The sequence below is a fragment of the Tupaia chinensis genome, unplaced genomic scaffold (assembly GCF_000334495.1).
Source record: "Tupaia chinensis unplaced genomic scaffold, TupChi_1.0 Scaffold000275_1, whole genome shotgun sequence".
Classification (NCBI taxonomy): Eukaryota; Metazoa; Chordata; class Mammalia; order Scandentia; family Tupaiidae; genus Tupaia; species Tupaia belangeri.
In genome coordinates, this window is record NW_006159757.1 from 2,627,584 (window position 1) to 2,653,762 (window position 26,179).

Here is a 26,179-nt window from a genome sequence, read left to right on the forward strand (position 1 = left end):
GGGGAGAGTGAGAAAGCAAGCCACCAGGTCCAGTATTTGAACCGTTGTCGGCCATGTGGGAGTGTCCAGCGCCTTAACCACCATGCCACCTGCTGGTCCCAGCACAAACGTTTTTTAAACTGGCCTGAAAAATGGAATAGCTTCCAATACCATTTGGACATCCAGTCTCTCAGGACTCACGTGGACTGTCATGTGGGTGAAGTGATCACATCTGTAATGCCGTTAGCAGAATGAACTATAATCAATTTTAAGTGGCTACTAATTGCCCATGACAAGGATGGGAAATACTGACTCAACCTTAGAAGGGTTAATTTAGTCTGAGTGGTAGAGACACAATCTGAGGCCGTCATAATTATATCACAGGTTGACCTTAGTCAGTCATTCTGGAGTCCTAGCTGTAAACAGTGATCAAGATATTAGTGGTAAGATGAGATCACCTTGACAGTTTGGGCCATGTTAACTGACTGGCTGATTTGGTTGCAAAAAGGGCCTAGATAATACAAGTAAAAATTATTTCTGGTAAATTCACAACCAATAAATTATTTTTTTTGTGTGTGTCTCTCTCTATGTGTGTGTGTGTGTATGTGTGTGTGTATATTTAATATCAAGTTTGTTTAAAAGTTTAATTGGTATATAGGAATAGTTTCCCTATAATACCCTATCTGATGACTTTAAGATACCGATTTACTAAAACTACAGAGCTTGGATATGCATACGGCTATTGGTTTGACTGGGTAACATCTTACTTCTTCCTCCTCTTTTCCCTCCTTCTCCACAACCCTAGTTTGTACAGTATATACTTACTTTAAATACTGAAAGAAACCAAAATTGACATTAGTATGCCTATCATAATGGCCTTTGTGAGGACGGAGGTACCCTGAGGTATATAGCTAAAATAATGTTGGATGACTATTCCAACCCTGGGAATAGTCAGTTGGAATTTGCACTTTAACTCCCAAATTCCAAACTGTTACCATATGATAAGCACCCTCTGTTGAAAGTACAGGCCAAATGTCCCACGAAATGATTGACAGTAGTGTTAACTCCTTCTTCTGTCAAGGAAATCCACATATCAACAGATGCAAAAAAGCTAAGGGAGACAATTACAAGTGACCACATCGCTTTGCATCTATTGGCATGCTAATTCCCTGACAGAATAAGAAATTAAGACTGATGCCAATCATGAAGCACAGCCTCTTGTTACACAGACTGAATGGACAGAATCACAATGGGCAGGATCCAAAATGCCAGGAAAAGTATCTCCCGACAGAGAAGGGCAAAGGGAATTCAAGTTCCAAATTCAGACATGGCTACAAAATTGACATTCGGGTCACCACATGTTTGATCGACTGTGAAGATGAGTAGTTATCAGTCCAAGATGAGGAGGTTCAGAACATGCTATCCCAGAATATAGCACCTTGGCATCTGAAAAAACAACAGAGCCAGGAAGATCACTCTCACTTTCCTCTCATCCTTCTCTCCTGAAGCAGGCCGCACACTTAGAACTTTTTCCTTTCTCCTAAAGCAAGTCATAATACCCTCATCTGAGGGAATGCCTACTCTATACCCAGAGGAAAGAGATGTCCTTATCTCTGAAGACACAAGGATCCAGAGAAGGATCCAACTGGGTCATGCTATTGTCTCCAGTTCAGTGATATCGTCACACCATATTGCTTTGCCCTTCAGTCATCTTTCTACAAAACTATCAATAAAGAATACAGTTTTTTCTGTTTCTTGGGTCATTTCCTTTTGAAGGTTCTCATGTTGTATAACATTTACATTAAATAAATCTATGTGCTTTCCTCTTCTTAATCTGTCTTCTGTAATAGGGGCCTAAGGGGACCAGCAGGTGGCGTGATGGTTAAGGTGTTGTACACTCCCACATCGTCAACCACGGTTTGAGTCCCAGACCTGGTGGCTTGCTTTCTCATTTTCCTTCTCTCTCTCAGTGTCTCTGTCAAATTAAAATAAACGAATGAATACATTTTTAAAAAGAATGGATAAATAAGTTAAATAATTCTTTAAAAAAATAGGGGTCTAAGTCATGTACTTGATGACAGCTGAGAAATTTTTTTTTTTTTAGGAATGATTAATATTATTATTACTGTTTTTAATTTCATCAGAGAGGGAGGGAAAATGAGAAAGCGAGCTGCTAGGTCTAGGACTTGGACCATGGTGGGCCACGTGTGAGTCCATTGCCTTAACTACCATGCCACATGCTGGTCCCAAGAAATCTTTTCTCTTCTTCAGTGTTTTCTACAATGGAATAGAATAACAGTGTAGAGGCCTGAAATAAAGATAAAGTGGTATCTATAAACAACTTCTTGGAATACCTGTGCTTTGATTACTATTACTGTCCTAATGAAAGAAGCTGAAAGTTGTATTGAATTTCTTAGACTTTTTTAAGTTGAAAGAGAAAATCCTTAGAAATTGTGTGGTTTTAAGAAAAATTATCTGGGACCAGCAGTTAGCATAATGGCCATGTTGCTAGACTCCCAAGTAATTCATGCTCCAGACCAGGTGGCTTATATTCACGCTATGCGTGTGTGCATACATGCCCAAGATCCCAAAAGGACAATGGAGGAGAAGGGATTGCGGCATGGCCATCCCTCCTGAGGGGTTGATTTCTCGCTTTCTGTCTCTCTGTCTTTATCTTTCTGGCAAGCATACATGCCCTATAGCAAATAAAAAAAAAAAAGAAAAAGAAAAGGAAAAGAAAAATTATCTAAAATTTACAAGTTATAAAAGATGTCCTTCCATGATCTTACTGGAGGAAGTTGAACAGGTCTAAGGATTATTTAATTCTCCAGGAGTATGTACATACCTCTGATTTTGTTATTTAGTATTTGATTACAAGCTACAGGCTAAGTTCTAGACTCTTGAATCATTTCTGTTTGAAATGATTACCCCAGTGGTTATATCTTTACTACTCTCTAGGGCATTAATCAGTTTTATGTATAATCAAGAAATTTTGTTCTACTGTTCTTTTTCACATAGCTGAAAATATTTCCTCAAATTTTCTTTAAACCAATGCTACCAATCTTACTCATTAATGAATTGAATAAATCTTTGACAATGATTCATTCTCTATTTAAGAGTAATATTTTAAGTTTGAAAAATATCTTAGCAAAGGTAAGTTCATTATTTTTAGCCACTCTGAAGAAATCTATTGCTTGCTTTCCACCATTTTTTCTCTAGGTTAAATTCTCCTACAGGTTACATTTTACAAAATGAGTTCTGTAATTACTAAGTTAGTGGGAGAAAAAAAAAATTATCTGGATTTTCTTCCATTTCTGATGTAACCTTTCCTTGTCTTATTCTCAATCAGCAGAGAACAACATGCTCAATGGATTACAGAAGTCTGAATCTTAATATTTCCTCCCAAGTATAATTTACTCAGTTAAAAAAAAAAACCTGGAAAAAGCAATGAAAGAGAAAGCAGAGCACATTAATTTTCTCTGAGGGGCTGTGTCACCTGCCCCTGGCCTCATTTCTTTTAGGTCCTGGGCATGTGGGTCAGTATTTTCTCAAGCTTGAAAGAGGATGATTAACATCTATAAAAGAGGATGTTTCTCACTAAAGTCTCCAATCCTTTGCTGAATAGTTCTCCAGGGAAAACAGCCTTACCTCCCATGTTCTTAGAGACCAGAGATTTCACTTAATGTCTTCAAATAAGCTAACTCCACAGGAGTTTGTTAAAATGATGTAACCTGAACTGGTGGTGGGGGGCAGTCCTGTTCTGAAGTAATGTTGTTTTAGGAAGCTCATACAAACAAAAAGCAAAAGCAAATGCTGACACTGCAGTCTTATTGCTCTGTATCTTTTCCCTTGAAATCATCCCATTCAAAAGGAGTAAGTTTCAGAAGGTTATTCAGATAACTGATATTTAAAAGTCTACATGTGACCTTAGACAGATTAACAGTTAAAAACTTAAAAATCGTGATTATTACATCTTTTTACATTCACTACATCTTTTTAAGACATAACTTGCAGAAAATTTAGGTAAGAGAAAAAAGCATAGTTTCATTCTAACATAACCAGTGTATTTTGCTACAGTTCTGCCTGCATTTTTATAAAAAAGTTTTTTTTTACTCTACTTGTAGACAAACACAAATATGTTGTTTCACTTAGGTAAGATCAATTTCTCAGTTATAAATTGGTGAGAGTAAAGCCTGGCCCTAGTAGAACTGTTGCAAAATTCCATTATGTTACTTATGCCCTAGACCAGTGCTGGCAAACTGAAAATAGCCAATGAATATTAGCTGTTTTTCCTAATTATTTTTTTAGTCTAATTTTTTTTTTTTATTTTTTTTTTTGTTTGGAGAGATTTTCACTGTAGGGCGCGTGCGCTCGCCAGAAAGACAGGGAGAGATCTTGGGCACGCACGCACACGTGCCCGGCGTGAGTTTTAAGCCACTGGGTCCGGGACACGAACCGCGGTCGACTACGTAGGAGTCCAGCGACATAGCCATTACGCTAACTGCTGGTTCCCTTTAGTCTAATTTTAAATGGGTGAAATATTCCATTAAATGGATATGCCAGAATTTCTTGGACTGTTTCTTATTGCCCAATACTAAAGTTGTGTCCAATTTTTCATAACTATATAATGCTGTAATTTCAATACCTATATTTCCAAATTATAAAGCAGTCTTTTGTGCTCTCAGGTGAGTCTCTTTAACTATCTGATTACTCTAACCTATAGAATACTTTGCCAACTATCAAATACAAAAAGAAAAATAGAAATACATTTGATTTTTTTTTCAGAGAAGAGAGACATGTCCAGAACCAGACAAAATTTACTCTGTATTTGCTAAAGGGCAAACATAGTTAAGTCTTTCCATCTGAGAAAAGAAAAATGATGTTAATTTAAAAATATATATATATACACACACACACACACGTATAAAAGAATCTTCTCTTTAACTTATTCAGTCTTTGAGCTACTGCTGTTGCCCTATTTCATCAAGAGTAAAGGTGTTCCAAAGGCCTACTTCTTTTCTATCATTTGCCATCTGGCTTCCATCTCCACCACCCACTAAAGTCTCTCCTTCAAAAAGATGGACTATTACCCTCTTTTCTTTAAACTTTTTTTCACTCAGCTTCTATTTCTTACTTTCTCCTGAGTCTATCAATCCCTTTCTGCAGTTTTCTGCTCTGCTCTTCTCAATGTCGAGATGCTTGAAGGAGTTATGCTCATCCCTGGCTGACTTCTCTGTGTGTACCCCTTCCTTAAAATTTTTCACTTTTACTAGACTGAAGTGTAATTCCTGTATTTTCAACTACTATATTCTTTTAACTGTCAAAGTCCTATGGGCACCTTACATTCAGCAAGAGCAAACGGAATTAGTCATCTTTGCTGCTGCCAGCTGCCAACTTCCACAGTGGCAGACTGTGTTTTTCAGGGATGGCCTTGATAATAATTCCCATCCCACATGCTCTTCTGCAATATGACCTTGCCACTCCCCCACTGAGAATAGGGTTCAATGCCTTCTCCTGGAATCTGGGCTGGCCTCTAAAGACTCTCACATAACCAACAAAATGTGGCAGAAGCAGCACTCCTTTGATTATTGAGTCTGTTTAGAAAAGACCAGGCAGGGGGGACCAGCAGTTAGCGTAATGGCTATGTTGCTGGACTCCCATGTAGTCGACCGTGGCTCGAGTCCTGGACCCGGTGGCTTAAACTCAGGCCGGGCGCATGTGTGTGAGTGCCCAAGATCCCGAGAGGAGAAAGGAGGAGAAGGGATTGTGGTGTGGCCATCCCCTCTGGGGGGTGATTTCTCGCTTTCTATCTCTCTGTCTCTCTCTGTCTTTCTGGTGAGCGCACGTGCCCAATAAAAAAAAAAAAATACCCTGCAAAAAAAAGAAAAGACCAGGCAGCTTTCATCAGGTTCCACTGGAAGACTCCTTTAGAGACGTGAGCTTAGTTTCCTGCTCTAAGAAGCCTGACTTATGCAGAGGGCATACATAGAGTCACCAGTTCAAAATGAGCCCAGCTTTCTAATCATCCCATCCTATGTGCCAGACTGTGAGTGAGGAAACCTCCAGATGATTTCAGTCCTCAACCAGCCGAGTCACCACTAATTGACTTTTTCCAGCTGAAGCCTCCAGACACTGTGGAGCAGAGACAAACCATCACTTCTGTGTACTGTCCAAACTTCTGATTCCTATAATAAAGTGGTTATTGTTTGATACCACTAAATGTGGGATGACTTGTTATGCAGCAACAGCTAGCTGTTATTCCCAATGAAATCCCCAGTTCTTCCTGGCTTCCCATTCCCAAGTTATCTGTCTTCTCATATCCCTTTTCATAGTTGAAATAGATTATTTTAAAATTTCAGGTGAGCAGGAAAAAGGCATACTGGCTTTGCTTCTAGGCTCTTCTTTCTCTAACCCATTCTGAATATTGCTGAATTAATCTTTTAAACCACAAGGTTAACCATGTCATTCCTCTGCTATAATTCCTTTAATAGGTCTCTAATGTATATGGAGAAAAGTCCAAACTCTTTAGTCCAGCATGAAAGTCCTCTGCCCTTTGGCCTAAAGTTCCATTCTCTTTTTCTTTCATTTACATTCCTGATGCTCTCATCCAATGAGATCTCTCACTATTCTCTAGAGACGTCCATTTTTTCCCTCATGGTTATGCCTTGGTCCCTCTCTCCCTCACGCGATTCACTCCACCTCAAATAGCGTTTCCTCTCAGAGTCATGGGTATCAACAATGCCTAGTTTCATGTACAGTCTGCTTCACCCAAATGGCCTTACCACCTAATTTTATCTTCTTTCTGACACAATTCACCTTTTACCTTACATGGATATTTGCTTTTGCATCCTGCCTCCTCTACTGGATGGCACAGTCCATCAAAGGTTCAGCTCACATCTTAGGTATCTGTCTGTCTCCAGTGCCTTAGACGCTGCCTTGCACATGAGCAGCATTCAGTTACTCTGTAATGGTGGAGAGTACATCAGAAAGACAGATCTCACTGGCAGGAAACAATTTAATAATCTGATCTAGAAATTCTTCCACTTTAACTTTTTATTAATAATAATACACATGGCCATGGAGGCAGATGATCTCTACTTCTTCCTTTGTAAGTTTGGGAATAGCAGAACTACTTCATTTTAGATAAAAAGTGGTTTAGAGTGAAATTTCAACTTTAAGTGCTTGGAGAAAGCTATTAAAAAATAGACTCTTGGTGCTGGCAGGTGGTGTGGTGTTTAAGGGTGCAGGACTCCCACACGGCCAACTACGGTTCAAGTCCCAGACCTAGAGGCTTGCTTTCTCACTTTCCCTGTCTCTCTCTCTCTCTCTCTCTCACACACACACACACACACTGTCTCTCTCTGATCAAATAAAAATAAAAATAAAGTTAAATACAATAACTATTAAAAAAAAAAAAACAGACTTTTGTGGGATCAGCCAATGGTCTAATGGTTACATCTCTGGACTCCCACGTGGATGACCACCGTTCAAGTCCCAGATGCAGCAGCTTAAACTTACGCTAGGCACATGTATCTGCAGGCCCAAAATCCCAAGAAGAGAATGGAGAAGAAGGGATTGCAATATGGCCATCCCCCCGTGGAGTGATTTCTCACTGTCTCTCTGGCAAGTACATGCATCCTATAGCAAAAACCTCTCTAAAAAGGAAAAACAAAACAGATTCTTGCTGGTACTACCTACTGATGGTGTCAGTTTAAAAGGTGTGAGTTATGAGATCATGTTTCTGTGAGTATGTGCTGTTGTGATAGGTCAATTATTCCCACTGAGTGAATAATATGGAGTAAAATCCCATCATAAATGGGATGCATTTCATTCCAGGCCCTGCTTTTAATGCATTGGCATTTTGAGAATAAAATGATGGACAGGTGTACACTTATTGTTGTACGATAACTAAGCTATTTCTCATGTCAATCAGCATGCCTTCGGAAAGGTATCATTTGGATAGGAAGCCAGTTGCTAATTTCCTTCACTTGGGCAACTTTAGTTAGAATTCTTTTGAGCACTTTATAGAACATATATTTTTGCACTTTGACAAAGATCTTGAAGTTTTTAGGTTTATGAGAGTCTAGTGTCACCTGCTCCTAAAAAAGAAAAAAAAATCTATGCACAATCCAAATACATAGAAAACATCTCTCTCATCATCTATAAACCTATTTATTGCTTATTGTTTGTTAGTTGGTATTTAAAGAGCATTCCTGGGGTAATCTATACACTCTGAAGATAAGTAAAATCAGCAAACTCAGCAAAATTCCAATCACCAAATGTTATCTTTGTAGATATAAGACAGTCCCGACATCACAATGCTATTCTTAAGTATTCTTAAACCTACAGACTAAAATTGCAAATTGTGTTCTCTCTCTAGTTCACCTCACAGTGATATGGGGACACTCAAATCAATGAATATCTCCAAGAAAATTAAATATATCTAATCCTTTCTTAAAACCCAAGTCTCGGGGATCAATTTGTTTTTCAGTGGTTACTCCCTGATGTCTTCCTGCCTCTTTAAGAAGGCAGAGACACACCTTTCACTGGAATTGGTAGAAATATAGTTTTAATGAAATTTTATTTTGGCCTAGCCATGCAAGAAGCTATTACCCGATGGTTATCTTTATGTGCGTGATTAGGAATAATAGCTGATTTGTGAAGTTATCTATTACGAGAAATAATCAAGATTAATGAGCCCTGTGGCACTAGCTGAATGCCTCGGGAGATTTATTGCTCAGGCTGTGCATTTCTCTTGTTGTGTTGTTGGTGCTGTCAGGAGTTTTTTTTACAAATGCAAATGGAGATATGAATTAATTGTGGAAGAGGTAAAAGGCTCTTTTAATGTTATCAAATATTTTGGGCTGCTCGGTTCCACTTCTCTCAATGGTACTATTTTATTCCATATAATAACGTGGGAATCAAATCCCATCCCCCTTTAAACCCAGGTGGAGTGTGTTCAGCTTACACCCTCACTCTCATGGCACAGAGAACAGATACCAACAATACTGATCATGTAAAAATCCTGTCCCAAATCAACATGTATCTCCGCAGCCTCCGTGAAGAGAAAGCCATCGTTGCCCTTGTTGTGAATACCATGGAAGTTCAAATAACTTGATCAACCAGGGAGAGCTGCTTTCTTCTTAGTGGAAATGCCCTACAACTTCAGGGCTGTTCATAGATGGCAGCACAGATGGACCTTTGTTCTGAATTCAGGACAGTGCTACACCATAGACACATCCAGAAATGGAAAAAGTGATCCAGGATTCAAATGAAACTACGTAGTATGGTCAGTCTCCTTATTTTACCAACTCTTATATGTCATATAAAATTATGAAAGCTTTCTGACACAAGGCAGATGGGGAGGTGAGGGTAAAAAGCTCCTACTGGCCAGATCCCATTTGGATGAAACAGATGCAGACTCTGAGCTAGTCCACCGCTTTTTGATCCCAGCTCTATAATGCCCATGATAACATGATTTCAGTCAATTTAAGAAAACTCAGCACCTCCACGGTCCATTTGTAAACTGAGGAAAGCTAGAATACCAAAACCACAAGGCTGTAGCAATGTATTGATTAAATGAATGAATACATATAAAAGTGCTTAAGAGAACTTTGGAGCACTTCAAAATGTTAGCTATTACTATTGTTTTCAAATAACATATTTCAGTCAAAATGTACTTGATGATCCCCTGGACTCTCAATTCAAGGTGTTCTAATTCACTGGGTCAAACATTTAAGTTTAGTTTTATTTTTCAGTGAATAGGATTATGATATAAAAGATAAACATTTAACAATTAAAAATTAAAAGGTCTGACTTTTGTCCCAGCCCTGATGGCACAGGTGGTGCATACTGATCTTCAGTGCTGGCCAACCACAGAGTTAGACCTGGAGTCACCTTGAAACCCCTCTATGTGCCCAAGATCCTGAATGGCTCAAGGTCTGGGGAAAAGGGATTATGGGGTGATGACATCCAGTAATGGGTACCTGTCTCTGTCTCTTATTTCTCTCTCTCGTGAAAGAAATAAAATTAGCTTAAAAAATACAAATAAATACATGAAAGGTATGGTTTCTAAACCCAGGGCAGTCACAAAGCAACAGTAGTGATGTTGGTTGGGACACTTTATTTCCTTGGATCTAGTTTCTTGTCTATAAGGAATTGGAAACAGGACCAACAGATGGCGTAATGGTTGCTGGATTCCCACGTAGTCGACAGCGGCTCGAGTCCTGGACCCAGTGGCTTAAAACTTACTCTGAGTATGCATGTGTGTGTGTCCAAAATCCTGAGAGGAGACTGGAAGAGAAGGGAATACAGCATGGCCATCCCACCTGGAGGGTGAGTTCTCATTTTCGATCTCTGTCTCTCTAGTGGGGGTGCGCCCCCCCCAACATAAATTCCCCCCCCCCCAAAAAAAAGAATTGGAAAAATTGGGCCAGAGGGTGGTGTGCTGGTTAGGGCACTGGGCTCCCACATGGCTGACTGTATTTCAAGCCCTTGACCAGTGGCTTGAGAATCACATCAAGTGTGTGAGCATTCATGCCCCAAATCCCGAGAAGAATGGAGAAGGGCCTGTAGCATGATCATCCCCCTGAGGGGGTGATTTCTCACTTTCTCTCTGTCTCTCTCTGTCTCCAGCAAGTACATGTGCCCCATAGCAAAAAAAAAAAAAAAAACTAAAAAAAAATATTAATAATTGGAAAAAATTGGGCCAGCCCCATAGTGTACTGGGACTAGGCAGTGTGAAGAAGAGAAAGTTACATCCCATGGCTAACCAGGGTTCAAGTTCTGACTTCACCAACTTGAAAACTTATGTCCAGAATCCTGAAGGGATGGAGAAGTGGAGGAAAAAGGTTCAAGCCCCTTTAGGGGATGCTTATCTGTGTGTGTGTGTGTGTGTGTGTGTGTGTGTGTTCTCTTGCACAGACCTTCTGGCATTAAAAACAAAACTGAGAAATGATCTCTGTTTTCAATGATAGTATCATAAACCGTCAGGTCAAACTTACTCATTTTGTTAACTTAAGGAGAGGAACAGCATAATGAGTGAACATAAAAATTAATGCAGTGTAGCCAAAATTTTATATAAATCTAAGAAAATCTAGCAAAGGTTTTGAATATTTAGAAGATCATTGTGTTATCAATTAATAAGGCCACAGGGTTTTTATTTGTAGAAATTTTCAGAGGCCAAAACCTTGGCAAAATATAGGAAAAGTAAAATGTCTCAACAGGATACTTTTAATGTGCTAGAGCCTGTGTTTCCATAATGATATTAAGAGGGTCACTGGGTTTATTTAAAAGCATATATCCTGATGATCTTAGCAGTTAGGTGACAATGACCTTGTTGTGGAAGGGGTTTGTACTCTCCAGCCCATAATTTCCATTCTTTTAGCAAAACTCAGAAAACAGTATTATGGATTCTTTTCTTTTGTTGCCTTTCCCAGGGACCAGTTACTAATTATTAGGCAGAGTCCAAGATTTTTACACAAACAATGAACAGACTTGTTTTACAGGAGTATTTAATTTTTAGTTTAAGAGTATAAATAGGTCCGGCTTAAGTCGTACAGCTGATAGAGTATCATTGCTAGAAGCCACATGAATGACCACCTGCTATTCAGCCCCCGAGTCCAGCTGACCGTTAACACTTTGGGCATGTGTGTATGTGCATGAGGAAGTGGAGTACTAGAGGAAGGGGATCAATTTCTCTTTCACGTGCATGTAGACACACTATCATGAAAAAGAAGAGAAAGAAAGGCTTTCAGAAATAACTGGTCATGAAATACACCATGTGTGAGTTGGAGGGTACGATTTCATGCTCTTTCTCCTTTATCCTTGACTCTGCCAGCTGATATACTATCCATCCTCTTTTTTAAAAAATTAATTAATTTGGGAACCAGCAGTTAGCGTAATGGCTATGTCGCTGGACTCCCACGTAGTCGACCGCGGTTTGTGTCCCGGACCCGGTGGCTTAAAACTCACGCCGGGCGCATGTGCGTGTGTGCCCAAGATCCCAAGAGGAGAATGGAGGAGAAGGGATTGCGGCGTGACCATCCTCCCTGGGGGGTGATTTCTCGCTTTCTGTCTCTATGTCTCTCTCTGTCTGTCTGGCGAGCGCCCGCGCCCTACAGTGAAAATCTCTCAAAAAAAATTACTTAATTTATTTACATTTAATCACATCTTTACAGTGTACATTTCTTTTTCTAGCACAAATACTACACATGTTAGTCAAGCCAAAGATATTACTTTATAACTTATCAGCAAATAGCTTCTCATTTTTTTTTGTCAATTAAGCATAGTTTTACCCATCCTCTTTTAGGTCTATTTCTAATTTTTTTTTTCTTCATTTGTTTATATTTAGGAGAGATTTTTGCTATAGGGCATGTGCTCACCAGAGAGATGGAGACAGAGAGACAGAAAGTAAGAAATCACCCTCCTGGGAGATGACCACACCATAATCCCTTCTACATTCTCTTCTCGGGATTTTGGGCACCCATGCACACATGCTGGCATGAGTTTTAAACCACCAGGTCTGGCACTCGAATCATGGTAGACCGTGGGAGTCCAGCGACGTAACCATTCTGCCATCTGCTGGTCCCAGGCCCAATTCTAAGATGTCATCTTCAACCTTTCCAAATGACATTAATTTCTCACTTCTCAGGGCCCAGAGCCATTTATGCTTCCAATGTTACATTTATACTTTTAATTTTCCACATCACTATTTTGTGCTAGTACATTCCTTCATTAAACCCAATAAGAACCTAAATACAGAGTCTAATTCATATTTTCTAGAAAATGTAGTCAAGTGTGAGTCTATGTATTCCTCTGTTTATACAATGAGATACTAATTCTAGTGCCTTAATTAATATTTCTACCACGATACCTGACATATACCATTGATGAAGTTGTTGCCTCATACTCTGTAGAATTACACAAATCTTACATTTGGGGGTTATATCCAACCAGAGAAAAAGAGAACATATTCTTCTGAATTTTCCCCCTTCTGGAAGGGAAAAAAATATTTAAGTAACAATTATTTCCTTTAAGTTTTCAAAAATATTTTTGCCACAGGGCACATATGCTCACTGGAGAGAGAGAGAGAGAGAGAGAGAGAGAGAGAGAAAGAAAGAAAGAAAGTGAGAAATAATCCCTTAGGGGGGATGGTCACACCACAATCTCTCCTCCATTCTCTTCTCGGGACTTGTGCATGCACACATATGTGCTCAGCATGAATTTTAAGCCCCTGGGTCTGGGACTCGAATTGTGGCCAGCCATGTGGGAATCTAGTGCCCCAACCACATCAAATGCTGGCCCCAGAGCAACCATTTCTTTTCTTTTCTAAAAATCATTTGCTCAGACCACTAACAACTAGCACGAACTGGATCTTCACAGTAGGCTGGTAACTGTTCTGAAACTCTAATCATGGGGTTCAGACCCCTGGATCAAGGGAATAATGTCTGAAACAATGCATGTTCTGGTTGATGAGACCGGCAATGGTAAAACGGGAAAGAACAATGTGGTTACAACATGATAGCTTCTTGTTTCAAAGCCCTCTCCGTGCACTCTCTGATTTAATTCTATCACTAAATGAGAAAGTCATTATTATCCCCTCTTCTACAAATGATGAAACTGAGGTAAAGAGAGGTTAATTGGCTTTCCAAATAAGTAGTGAAACCAAGATTCTAACTCAAGCTTTTGGACTCCAGAGTCTTCCCCCTTAACAACCAAACTCTGCCAGATGGGTCGAAGGATAAGTACATTTCTCACCACTGCAAGAAAAGAAGAATCTGGAAATATGGGAAGGAGAAAACTCGTAAAAGCAGCATATTGGGTTGAAGTTTTAGAAAGAGTGGCATGATACTACCTTAGTAAAAGCTTTCATGTAAAACCCGAATTATTTTCCATCATTCATAGGCTGGTTATTGGGGGCCTTCTCACTCACTTTTATGACAGAAAGAAATATATACCATGGTGACCAAACTCTCCATGAAGTCAGTCTCTACCACCTCTCCATTATTTTAACTCAATGATATTTTTAAAGCATTCCTTTCTATCAGCTATTCACAGAGCAGAGCCAAGAAGCTGAAATACACGTTTGCTTCCTATTATCAGGAATTGCCAGTTGGCATAGCCCCCAATAATGGGCATCTGTCAAAATGATAAACAGTCCTTTCACCAGTTTGTTTTCATTTTCCCAACAGAAGTGTTAGCTGTCAGCAGACTCTACGGTATGAACAGAAGGGTCATTATGACCCCTGACCTCACTGCCAGTCAGGAGAGAATAAAAATCACAGTCAAAGGAAACAATGCAGATTGGGCTGGGACTTGGGATTAAGTTTAATCCTTATGGCCAACTCTTCCATGAAGGCAGAATAGGAACACAGACACACAGACACACACACACACACACACACACACACACACACACATATATATAAATAAATAAATGGAATTCTTTACAGGATATCTGTTTATTTAGCTTGAAGATATTACTAAAAAGTGAAAAACTTCATTACATTATAAATATTAAGACACTAGTGATTTCACAACTAGTTATTACATGCGAAAGGACTGTTCACATACACCATCTGAAGAACAACAAAACTCTCGTGTATTTAATGGGAGATTTAGCTTCTTTCTCTAGCTTCAATAAGCATCTTAAATTCAGTACGTTTATTCTCCCATGAATGAGACAACCAAGTCTCAAACCAGGAACCTATTCATAGACTGCCATGTGTTCCTTGCCAAGAGTTGAAAGAATTTGGTTTTCAGCTCAAATTTGGAAATGTGAAATATTGGCTCAAGAGATTTGTAATCAGAAACTCATAACATTTCTAGAACTACAAGTGATCTCAGAGCTCATCTAAGTAATCCCTTCATTTTAGGGATGAGAGAGTTGAGAGCCAAGGAGGAGGAGTGATTTACACAGTTACTTAGCCTCTCACAGCAATGTGAAATCTGGAGCCCCCGTTTTGTCTCCTAAGCCATCATCTTTCCACTCTGAAGGCAAACCTAGCACATTGTGTCACTCAGGTGCCATCAGTATCTTGTTGAATAAACAGCTGAGTGATCTGGAAATACAAAAACCCTAGAGGGGATGAGTTTGGAGAGAGAGATCAGCATGTGGACCCATCATGGCACTCATCCTTACCATCACTGCAACAAAAGAAAAAGGAGTTCACCCAGTGGCTGCAACTGGGCAGATTTTCTTTAGGAATGAGAGACAGGAGATACATAATATACATATAGAATGTATTTTTTTGGCTATGTTTTCTTGTAGTAATTATAGGGTTTGATCCCTAAGATAGCACTTGAAGCGCGAAGCAGAGGTATGAACATATAAGGTGGTAGAGGAGGTATGTTACCTTTCTCCCTCCTCCCATCCACAGAACACTGGGGCAAACCAGAAACAAAGAGCCCCAGCCCCAGTCCACTGGAATACTGACTATTCTGTGGTAAACTGATTAAAATTATAGGCAAATTAAAAATTAATTCCAGGAAAAGAAAACTAGGCCAGAGTGATGTAATAGCCCCAGAATAAAGATTGTTTTAGTTTATTCCCAAGAAGTTAAAAATGCATGGAAGAAAGTGCCAATATAATGGGGAACTTGAGAGTTTAGGGGAAAATGCATCAGTAAATGACTAATGTGCCCTGAAAGCCATTATTATTATTACTATTATTATTATTAGAAGAAGGAAGAAGAAAGAAGAAGAATGCCTAGTTGATGCACTCTAGAACCTCTTTATTAATACTTAACTCATCAGAGGGCAAGAGAATGTCTGAAGTACACTAGAGAAATAGAAAACAAATCCATCAAAATCTCTTTGTCCATATTTTTCATCAATTTCCAAATTAATCTCCCATAAGAACCTAGAGGTTCCAACATGACAGTTTAATGAATTCTCTCTCCTCTCCCCATCTCAACTATCCAGTTAATATGTGAGCCCATAGTGCCAAAATAGTGAAGTATACTAATTCTAATGACAACAGACATGGATCAACTCACAATTTATATAATTTTTTTATTAAGTGAATGTTAGAATTTCAATTCAAATTAAAAACTGTCCTAGCAAAGACTGTCCACTATCCTCCTCCACCTCCAGAATAGTAACTTATCACATAAGTTTTAAATTAAGCACCCAGAGGAGATTCTCTCTTCAATATACAACGAAAAGTCCCTTCAATGTCTGAGTCAGGGCCATGCACAAATTATATTGTCACAGAACAAGTGTTTGACAGAGATGAAGGTAATGGTTAGTATGTACTGAAACTTTCATGTCTAATACTGGCTTTTCCTAAAATTTACTAAGTCTATATATTTCTAGATGCCCAAGTAATCAGTGACTCTGTTTTCTGTTCTGAGTAATCATGGGTAAACTTAATGTCTATATTCTCTGTCTAATAAACATAAAAAATATATTCTTGTGTCTAACAGCCACATCTCAGTAAGCATGGGTATTCATCTACTCACCCATTCACCCATTTTATGAACATTTATTGAGCAACTAGGATGGGTCAGGACCTGGGCACTTACTATATAATTACCCATTGATGATAGTGAAAGACATGAAAATATACACATTTAAACAAAGCCAGGAAAATCAAAGAGAACTAACATTAATAAGACACAGGGTCCCTACTTGGACCTTTTATGTATGATCCTACTTCATTATTTTTCTCTTTTCAATTTGCCAGAGTGTGTGTGCTCAGGAGGGAGAGGGAGAGAGAAAGAGAGAGAGAAAGAACCTCCCTCTGAGGAAGATAATGAAAGCACAATCCCTTTCCCTCCATGTCTTCTTTTGGGATTTTGGGCATACACATACATGTGCTTCCCGTGTTTTTCAAGCCACTGGATCCAAGACTAGAAGCGAGTAGTCAAACCACTGGCTGGCCAGACCCCACTTAATTCTTATAATGAGCCTATATTATTCCATTTCATAGAGAAAGAAATTGAGGCTGTGAAAGGTTAAATGACTTGGTCAAGGTGACCCTTGGCTGAAAAATCAAGATCTGAACTAGTATATGTCAAAGGCTAAGCTCTTTTCACTCTAGCTTTCTGACTTTCGTAAGTACTACTAAACCATTTACAAATTGGAGAATAAGTCATGGTGTTGTATAATCTTGATGTTTTAGACAGAATCATTTTTTCTTAGCTCTATACATAGCTGCAACTCACAGATCCCAAAGTAATGTTATTACTAAATGTTATCGCTGTTTGCACTGTATTGTGTAATTTCAATCACACATCATGGAAGTGCCAGGTGATAGCAAAAGCTGACCCCCAAATTGAAGGCTGAGTGACAACTTCTCTATTTTGCACTGCTAAATTACATTGATCTAAAGATCAGTCATCTGCATTTTCCCCGCACTTCTGTTCAATGTACAGCTGTACTTCAACCTCACAGTGGAGCATATGCTAAAACCTGGATCTACAGATGAGCTATAAAGCAGCCCTGCAGGAAGAGCATTTTGGTGATAGGACTTTATTTCAGATGGATCCTGAAAAGTTATGAAATTTCCATATTTTTAAGATACACCTTCCCAGTCATTCTGAACAAGTTTAAGAATGCTTTCATTTTTACTTCTAGGCCAATAAATGTGAAGAGTATCCTTAAAACAACAGAGTGCAGGGAGTCAAATAGAGTAGGAAGGGTAGTTTTATACATTCAGTTCACGAAGGACATACACTGCCATCACACCTCAACTGTACACACGGAATACAAATAACAGTTGAAAAGAGGATGTGAGCTGCTCAAGTGATTTAATCAGTTGTAAAACAAATCTCTTTTGGTACAAAAGTGTTTGCTTACTTAATTCTTTAATCATATCGCTGTTACACTAAAGAAGGGAGTAGTATGATTCTGTAAATGAGAGAAATGGGCGTGCCCAAAAATCTTCATCACTCTCAGATAATCTCTAATGAGCATCCAAATGTTTAGTCTTCCCTTACATAAGTCAAAACACCTAATATGTCAGGGAATATAGAATCCCTGCCTTGGACTTTATTATTTTCTGCAATGCAAGAAGAACAGCACTCACACTTCTGTGACCTGTTATATTCATCCATCCATTAAACTTTTACGGGTGTGTGTGTGTGTGTGTGTGTATAGATATATATTTTACACAGCAGAGTTACATTTCTACCTAGCATTTGTGGGTAGTTTATAGGCAGTACACATAAATTTTGGAAGATGGCGGATTTGGAGATGAAGAAGGTTCTCAATATAAATGGAACCAGTGACTCTAGAGATGGGTCAAACAGTAAAGAAAGCCCAGAGAAAAAATGTGTACTGGGAATCTTTCTCTTCTGTAACTTGGGACTGGGTTTTTCTCTCTGTGCTTCTTTATTACAGGTAAAACATGTTTAGCTGTGGTAAAGCAGTGAATGCATTCCTTTGAAATCACTTTCACTGAGCAAAGCATAAGTTTCTGAAAAATAAAATTTGTAGCACCCCAAAGAGAAATGTTGAATTCTGTTTCCCAGTGCATACATTTCCCCCATAAACTTCCTTTCGGATAATACAAGGAAGAATAATTATACAGAAACCGGAAGAAGAAATTAAAAGAAAATGTAGGCTGAATGCATTTAAAAAGCTCTCAAATACGTGTATCTATTAGACTCTGGAATTGCCTCCAAGGGAAAGCATTCAAAATTTAAATGGATGAAGCATTAAAGGACAGTATGAAGGAATTACCTAGAGCTAGCAGAAAATGGTTTGCTCCAGTCTACCTAAGCAGGTCACTCCCCAGCTCTCATTTTTATTCCTCATTCCCTTTGGTATGCTTTTCTCAAGGATTACTTTGGGCTTTAGTTGCAAAACTCCTAATATGCTTTTATAGGTATTACTGTACATCTAAGCCCTGACGTAGCAGTTTGAAAATCAGCCTACTGTCTTCATCCTACATATTTTTCTTCTACTCTCATAACAGTTTCCAGAGCTGTGGGACTAGAGTCCATAAAAGTGAATTTAATTTTACATTTATGTGCACTATATGATTATGATTATGGGTGAATTGTTCATAATTCATCTGTCAAGAGGCTCACCTCTGTACTTCAATAGACCTCACTCTCAGGGCATGGGGATATTTAACACACTCAACAATAAATAGTTTAAAGCTAATTACTTTCCAGTTTCAACTTTAAATTTTACTGATAAAACTAATAATAATATTTTTACATGGCTCAGAGGACTTGCATCGTTTTCCAGAAGATGGAAGAATACATATTCAAACCTGTATACTTCAAAGATAGTAGTTTTTAATGCCAACAAGTTGACCTAATTACTTCTGATTTTTTCTCACACTTATCGTGCCAATTCTGTTGCTGTAATATAAAAGCCTTACAATACCTTAAATGCTGGACTCATCAAAACTAACCCACCGCTCAGGATTATTTAGTATTGTTCAGTATTTCCTTATTATACCTAAACTTGCCTTTAAAGAAGTAGTATCAGCAATAGCAGTCATTACAAAAACTTGAATCAAAACACTTGAGAAATCCTCTTGTTAAGGTGTGTTCAGGTGTGGGCATGTATTCCTTCTTCTCTCAAACACCTTGTTCTTACAACCATTACTACCCTGAAAGTCTGATATTTATAATGATCACCCTAGGCACTGTATGAACTACCATCACTAAGGAGACATTAAGTTGTCTTAGAGTTAATGGTTATCAAAAGTGCAAAGGACTGGGAACCAGCAGTTAGCATAATGGCTATGTCGCTGGACTCCCACGTAGTCGACCGCGTTTCGTGTCCCGGACCCGGTGGCTTAAAACTCACGCCAGGCGCGTGTGCGTGCGTGCCCAAGATCCCAAGAGGAGAATGGAGGAGAAGGGACTGCGGTGTGACCATCCCCCCTGGGGGGTGATTTCTCGCTTTCTGTCTCTATGTCTCTCTCTGTCTGTCTGGCGAGCGCACGCGCCCTACAATGAAAATCTCTCAAAAAAAAAAAAGTGCAAAGGACTGAGGGGAATTACCATTTTATAGGGAAAAAAATTAAGGCCCAGAAAAACAGTGACTTGCTTAAGGTTACTGAGCAATAAATGTCAGTAGGAATGCAAAGCCAGATTGTATCTATGAGTCCAATACTTCTTTCAGTCTGTAGTTTACTGTAACTTGTCTTTTTTCTTTTTTGGTAAGGCTACATGCTATCAATAACCAAGTTAGATTTGCAAAGCAAGTTTCCCCATAGTCAATCCCCTGTAAGCCTGAAATCCTACTATTGACTACCAATGCCTTGATTTGTGGAGCTCAAACTAGGTGATTTAAATTTTTTCAGACTTAGGAGGCTAAATAAAGACTCAAGTCCATGGATCCAAGCAATGTTTCTCTTACTATCAACTCTAACTTAACGAATCCACATTATTTTAGTATGCGCCAAAAGAGAGGCTAAATACACAATTTCAGCAAAAGCTAGCCTTCTTTTAAAAGGGAAGGCTAGATATTTCATCTTACATTGCTAACTCAAACTTTTCTTGTTATCATCAGTACTTAACCGAATTCTGGGTTGTAAAGCATTCTTATAAGGCTCTCACCTAGAAAACATCTGAGCATTGACAAGCAGTCCTGGATCTGGATCTGCCCACAGATATTAAAGCAAGCAGTGCACATTTAAAGCCCTCAGGCCACATTTACCCAACTCTGCTGTATAATGTATCAAGTCTACATCCACACAATGCTAATACACCCCATAGGATCTGCCTTTTCTTTTTACTGTTCTAATGAAAAATTCTCTTTTTGCTTGTTGCTAAATTTGGGTTCTTTGACTATCACTTAAAGATTCCAAGATAACAGCCTCATATAGCATTCTCCTTATTCTCCAGTATTCTTCCAGTATTCTTCCTGTATCAGGAGTAAAGTTTGCTTTAGTTAAGCTTGGCATGTGTCCACCTTCCTCTATCTGTGACAATAAATATTCCATCTCCTCCTTTTAACTTCTATCTGCTTTTTTTTTTTGTATCTACTAGTACGCTATCTAGACTTTTTTTTTCTTTAATAAGGGATCCTGACTTTTCTTTCTGAACAATTCAGAAGAGATTACTTAAAACAAACTAATGTTCTTAAATAATCAGTACTTTCTCACACTAAAAGAGGATGCAGATGAATCATTTCTTAAAAGCTTTTATCGAAACAGGAAGAAAAAAGACAGGTATGCATATATGTATATATAATGACTACCTGCCACAGTGTATGTGTGTTCACCAGAGGAGGACAGAGGGGGAAAGTGAGTAATCACTCCATGGGGCAGGGCAGGGCAGGGATGAGGGAATGGCCACACTGGAATCCCTTCTCCTCTGTTCTCCTCTTGGAATTTTGTGCATAAACCCACACAAGCCTGGAGTGTTTTACAAGCTGCTGGGCCTAGACTTGACCCATGGAGTTAGCCATATGCTTTAACCACCACACTTCCTGCTGGTCCAAAAGTTGTTTTGCTTTTGCTCATTCCAAGGTATTAATGTCATCAATAAATTAAAGAATTTGGTTAACTGAGAGTTTTCTCTAATACTATAATTTTTTCTCAAGTAGAACATTTCCAGCCATTATTTCATAACATCTGCCTGCTTGGATCCTTTATAAAAAAAAATCACTCTTCATTCCTAAAAATCCTTACAGCTGCTCACCCCTCATTTCATCCTTACCTATGTTGCCTGCTTTGGTGCAAATAATTTATCACCAAAAGACACATCCCTGGTGAATGCTAAACCAATATTAGCTTTTTAGACTCTGGACATTTGAGTCAATACTTACATTCATGTCATTAATCCACTTTTGCATATAGCAGCCTTCTTTTGAGATTCCTATAGGTTTTTATAGATAGAATAAAAACACCTCCAATATACAGGTTTGGGGATCAAACTACTGTCTATCATAAACTTTATTACATTTTACATATATTTATACACTGGGACTATGCCACACTTTTTTTTTTTAGAGGTTTTTGCTATAGGACGCATGTGCTCACCAGAAAGGCAGAGAGACAGAGAGACAGAAAGTGAGAAATCACCCCCCAAGGGGGATGGCCACTCTGCAATCCCTTCTCCTCAATTCTCCTCTCGGGATCTTGGACACGCACGAACATGCATGCGCCTGGCGTGAATTTAAGCCATCAGAGCTGAGACTCGAACTGCAGTCGACTACATGGGAGTTCAGTGGCATCGCCATTATGCTAACTGCTAGTCCCTCAACACTCTTAATCTTTAATCCTTCATAAGGTGTTGTATTACAGAACATGATCTCTTTAAATAGGCAATTTTCAGACTAACCTTCATTTGGGGTTGTAAGTTGAGGAAAAATGCTGAAAAGCAACGTGGAATGGGCATTATGCTTACTTTCACTATTCAGTAGAAGAAACACACTTCCCAATGAGTTCTGAACAACCCTTACAGAGCAAGGGTATCCACAAAGTGGGAGCCACTCCATGCCTTTACCAGTCAGAAAGAGCAAAGGGAGAGGAAGACAGTCACACATGGCAAAGGACAAGATGGTTCACGTTAAGGGCTGAAAGGAGTAAGACAGAGGAACTTTTTCCTACAGTAACTGCAGGAAATGAGATAACCATCAAAAACACCTCTAGGTCCATTGTGAGTCAAAGAGGCTTTTTAAAATTTTTTTGGTAACCCAATTGGGAACCGACATTCAAATATGTGTCTTAAAATGAACTTATGACTAATTTGTCATTTAAAGGCCAAATTCATTTGCTTTAGATATCTGAACGTAAGAATAACCCACAGTTCCTATGGCTGGGTGAGACTAGCAAGTCTTTACCGAAGAACTGGATAGTTTTCCAGATAGAGGTTCAAAGTGAACCACGTCCACTGGATCATTCACATGTATGATTCATGATCCATACCTTTTGTGGCATTCACGATTGCCACAGATCTTGCACTTGCATTTGATGTATTTTTGTACCACATGCTTTGTCTCCAGGTGCACAACTGTTGCCAATAATACCAGTCCAGAAAGTGACCGTGGGGACTGGAGGGTGCTTTTTAGCATGTTTCAAAGAGAAACGAGTAATTTCTTTCACACTGAATATGAATTAAAGAAACCAAAGACTAGCGATCAGGCCTGGGCTAGAAATCTTTCCCTTTAAGTTCATGTTGCTTCTAAGGAACTACTAAGATATTTGAAAAATGACAGTATTCATTTCGATGATGAAATTTTACTTTAGAATTAGCTGACACACTTTCCAAGAATGAAGAACTAGGCTAGAAGCCAAATTCACTAAGTAATTTCCAGTCTTAGGCTATTTTTTTAAGAATTCCTTGAACAGTAATCCCCACCCTTTTCCAATGTATTTAAAAAAATTGTTTTAGCTTCATTCTGGGAGTAGGCTAAAAAATACAGTTGAACTTTCTCAATCAGATGACTGAAGGAAGTACAAAAGAAAATATATTCTATTTTAAATTCAGTAATATGTTTTAAAGTTATTTGACATTTTACTGATCAAAATAGCAACAAAATAGATTGGACAGATGTTATAAAACATACATACTCTCACAAATACGTCAGCCTAAAGACAGAACTTGACAGGTCAGAGGATTGAGATCTTCTGACAATGCCTGCAGTGCTTCAGGGGCCTCCAGACAGAGGCTAGAAATAATTTCACTGGAACAGCTATTGAATCCCAAGCTCCTAAGATTTATCACTATTACAAAAATAGTCTCTCACTGAGTTTATATTTGATTACAGCATAAAAATATTTTAAAATTACCTACCCAATTAAGAATGTAAAGAAATTCTAAATTCAATCTTCACTTTGCTTCAGAACATCAGGTAAAATGGAACAGTAGTGAGTCCCCATGCCACCACCCTGTGACCATCACCTTACCTCTCCTGTACTCTGGGAAGATCTGGCCTCTTCTCCAGGTAAAATCAGCACTTGGGGAGAGTCAAGGCCATTTTGATGTGATGGTAATCCTTAACCAGTGAATCACAGCCGAGTCTAATATGAAAACCATTCTACTTGAAACCAAATACTCTGCACATAAAGTGTTCAGGCACAGTGCCCAATTTGTAGTAGGTGTCAGCACATTTGGCTATTTTTATAACTAGCACAAGCCAGCAACTCATGAAACACAGTCACACACGAAATGTTGGAAATCACTCATAACAATGTGGCTGCAGTGAGTACTCCTAAACACCGCTGGAATATTTCAATCCCTTGCTGTTACTGCCATTCTTATCCTTTACAATATTATTTTTTAGACTAATTTTAATTTTGTTATTATTTTTAAATTGGCTATAGGGCAAAAATAAGAGCACGCACAGGGTTCAGTGGCATCGCCATTATGCTAACTGCTAGTCCCTCAACACTCTTAATCTTTAATCCTTCATAAGGTGTTGTATTACAGAACATGATCTCTTTAAATAGGCAATTTTCAGACTAACCTTCATTTGGGGTTGTAAGTTGAGGAAAAATGCTGAAAAGCAACGTGGAATGGGCATTATGCTTACTTTCACTATTCAGTAGAAGAAACACACTTCCCAATGAGTTCTGAACAACCCTTACAGAGCAAGGGTATCCACAAAGTGGGAGCCACTCCATGCCTTTACCAGTCAGAAAGAGCAAAGGGAGAGGAAGACAGTCACACATGGCAAAGGACAAGATGGTTCACGTTAAGGGCTGAAAGGAGTAAGACAGAGGAACTTTTTCCTACAGTAACTGCAGGAAATGAGATAACCATCAAAAACACCTCTAGGTCCATTGTGAGTCAAAGAGGCTTTTTAAAATTTTTTTGGTAACCCAATTGGGAACCGACATTCAAATATGTGTCTTAAAATGAACTTATGACTAATTTGTCATTTAAAGGCCAAATTCATTTGCTTTAGATATCTGAACGTAAGAATAACCCACAGTTCCTATGGCTGGGTGAGACTAGCAAGTCTTTACCGAAGAACTGGATAGTTTTCCAGATAGAGGTTCAAAGTGAACCACGTCCACTGGATCATTCACATGTATGATTCATGATCCATACCTTTTGTGGCATTCACGATTGCCACAGATCTTGCACTTGCATTTGATGTATTTTTGTACCACATGCTTTGTCTCCAGGTGCACAACTGTTGCCAATAATACCAGTCCAGAAAGTGACCGTGGGGACTGGAGGGTGCTTTTTAGCATGTTTCAAAGAGAAACGAGTAATTTCTTTCACACTGAATATGAATTAAAGAAACCAAAGACTAGCGATCAGGCCTGGGCTAGAAATCTTTCCCTTTAAGTTCATGTTGCTTCTAAGGAACTACTAAGATATTTGAAAAATGACAGTATTCATTTCGATGATGAAATTTTACTTTAGAATTAGCTGACACACTTTCCAAGAATGAAGAACTAGGCTAGAAGCCAAATTCACTAAGTAATTTCCAGTCTTAGGCTATTTTTTTAAGAATTCCTTGAACAGTAATCCCCACCCTTTTCCAATGTATTTAAAAAAATTGTTTTAGCTTCATTCTGGGAGTAGGCTAAAAAATATAGTTGAACTTTCTCAATCAGATGACTGAAGGAAGTACAAAAGAAAATATATTCTATTTTAAATTCAGTAATATGTTTTAAAGTTATTTGACATTTTACTGATCAAAATAGCAACAAAATAGATTGGACAGATGTTATAAAACATACATACTCTCACAAATACGTCAGCCTAAAGACAGAACTTGACAGGTCAGAGGATTGAGATCTTCTGACAATGCCTGCAGTGCTTCAGGGGCCTCCAGACAGAGGCTAGAAATAATTTCACTGGAACAGCTATTGAATCCCAAGCTCCTAAGATTTATCACTATTACAAAAATAGTCTCTCACTGAGTTTATATTTGATTACAGCATAAAAATATTTTAAAATTACCTACCCAATTAAGAATGTAAAGAAATTCTAAATTCAATCTTCACTTTGCTTCAGAACATCAGGTAAAATGGAACAGTAGTGAGTCCCCATGCCACCACCCTGTGACCATCACCTTACCTCTCCTGTACTCTGGGAAGATCTGGCCTCTTCTCCAGGTAAAATCAGCACTTGGGGAGAGTCAAGGCCATTTTGATGTGATGGTAATCCTTAACCAGTGAATCACAGCCGAGTCTAATATGAAAACCATTCTACTTGAAACCAAATACTCTGCACATAAAGTGTTCAGGCACAGTGCCCAATTTGTAGTAGGTGTCAGCACATTTGGCTATTTTTATAACTAGCACAAGCCAGCAACTCATGAAACACAG

At 38.7% G+C, this 26,179-nt stretch overlaps 1 protein-coding gene across 12 annotated transcripts in view; it reads right to left on the reverse strand.

Moving 5' to 3' along the window:
- Positions 1–26,179, reverse strand: part of CELF2 (CUGBP Elav-like family member 2) — a 744,392-nt gene that overhangs the window by 274,602 nt on the left and 443,611 nt on the right. The window lies entirely within an intron of this gene.